The sequence below is a fragment of the Octopus sinensis genome, linkage group LG16 (assembly GCF_006345805.1).
Source record: "Octopus sinensis linkage group LG16, ASM634580v1, whole genome shotgun sequence".
NCBI classification, from domain to species: domain Eukaryota; kingdom Metazoa; phylum Mollusca; class Cephalopoda; order Octopoda; family Octopodidae; genus Octopus; species Octopus sinensis.
In genome coordinates this window covers 28,620,777-28,623,028 of record NC_043012.1, presented here as the reverse complement: position 1 = coordinate 28,623,028, position 2,252 = coordinate 28,620,777, and positions in this window count along the sequence as shown.

The window sequence follows — 2,252 nt, the reverse complement described above, 5'->3', positions numbered from 1 at the left end:
TATAAAACATTTATCAAATGTCCTCTGATGGCAACAGGGTATTTGAAAATGTCAAGATTATCACCAAAATGTATTTAAAAAGATCCTTTGAGAAAAAGCCGACATTCCTGAAGTTAGCAACCAAACTAGAGATGTCTGGGAAACTGAGACCAAGCTGATCAGCGCAATAACACATTACATGGTGTCGATGACAGATCATTAATATTTCCCTATTACATCCTATTTGATTAGCACCTAACTGTCACCTAGTCACCCGTTCGGCATAACGATTCCGCCTACTTTGATCTCCTAGCTTGCTTGTGTCCCGAAAATGTCATTGCCAAAGGTCATTAGTGTTGGAGATGCAGAAGCTATCATCTTAGCATCACCTCCCGTCGCCTCCCATTATCAGATCTCATTCATCCTAATTCTTTCATTCAATTGTTCATATTTCGTTAACGTTCTTTCATACATCAAGGAGATTTTTTTTAATCCCAGAGCAGTTATAGGTATCAATTAACTGCAGGTTAGTCAGTATTTTAATATGTTAATTGAACCGAGTAACCTATAAAAATGTCTCCTCTGCAACTTTAGATCTCTTTATTTAATTGCCCTAAGCAGGCACCATTCACCAACGTTAGTCTAGTGGTTAATTTAGGTAATCTATAATGTAAGTCTTAGTAAGTAACTATTAGTCTATCATTGATCCATGGGTTTACTACTGTTTAGTAAAACTATTGGTTGGTTGCGGGTAGTGACTATTATTATTAGTTCAGTAGTTTTATATATCTGAAAGCTCGACAAATGATGATGAACAGTAGATAAAAAAACATCTAGAGTTTGCACAAATATTTGGTTTGAGTCATTCATTAAAAAAAATGTTGAAGAAACGCGTAATATAAGAAATTTGTGGGCTTTAAAACAATTAACTTTGATATGTTAGTTAAAACCCTGTTCTAGTAGAATAAAATTAATGAAACATATTAATTAGTGAAATATTAAAACAATAGCATGACACCTTTTAAGTACGCGGTAAAATCATAACTATTTAAAAAAAATTTTAGTATTTCTATTTTATTTTCTGTTGTTCCTTAAATGTAAATCATACTTTCAATGAGTAATTTAGATTAATGACCTGCAGTAATTATGTTCGAAGAGATAACAAAAAACATATATGTGTGGGAACATATCCACATACATATGCACATTCATATATGTACATATCTATAATAATAATTAACGGGATCAATAAAATCTAAACGATTACTTCTGCAGCACTATCATAGGAGCACTTGGAAAATCCAATGTAGGTATACCAAACAGATATTTTATAATCCTCTGTGAGAATTATAACACACACATACACACACACACACACACACACACACACACACACACTTGCATACATACATACATACATACATACATACATACATACATACATACATACATACATACATACATACATACATACATACATACATACATGAAATATGGTGCAGTCAACATCAGACGTTCAGGTACAGAGCACCGTTTACAATGCCGTTTTGAACGTTTTCTTCCACAATTATGCAGACCCCACCAGCTTAAATTAGCAACTGGTTTATTTCTTTAGGCATGTATCAGTAAAACACTTATTTACCAACCTAGCCTTATTAAGACCGGATTACAAAATATATCTTACACCATGTATAATTTTGCCAGTAGGATTATGACTGATGTTGATAATTATGACACCAACATTGATACCAATACAAGCAGTGCTACGATGCATGCAAGCTATATAAAATGACATAAATACTCTTCTCCTTTCACTTGGTCTGTCTTTACATTTAAATCAAGACCTACTGAGGTGCTATGAAAAAGCCCGAGATGGCCCTTCTATCGCCTATAAGAAACGGATAAAAATATACTGGTACAAGTTCATTCAAACTTATTATACGGCAAAACAAGCATCTTTCTTTGCAAACAAATAACAATTATTATTCCAAACCTCGGGGTGCTAATCGGTCTTTTCTAAACACTGATAACAAACCAGAATCTACAATAGGAAAGATCAAAAATAATTTAGACAAAACGCTTCCCCCTACCTTAAACAATTGCATATCGCCACATGCAATCGATTCGACAGAAGCGACTGCAGAACATATATAAGTTAAGAATATTCTTGAGTGTCCCTATCTACATCTGCACAAAATTGTCACCTTCCAGATTTTTCCAGACTTCCTGCTCTCTCTCTCTCTCTCTCTCTCTCTCTTTTCTTTCTCTCTCCT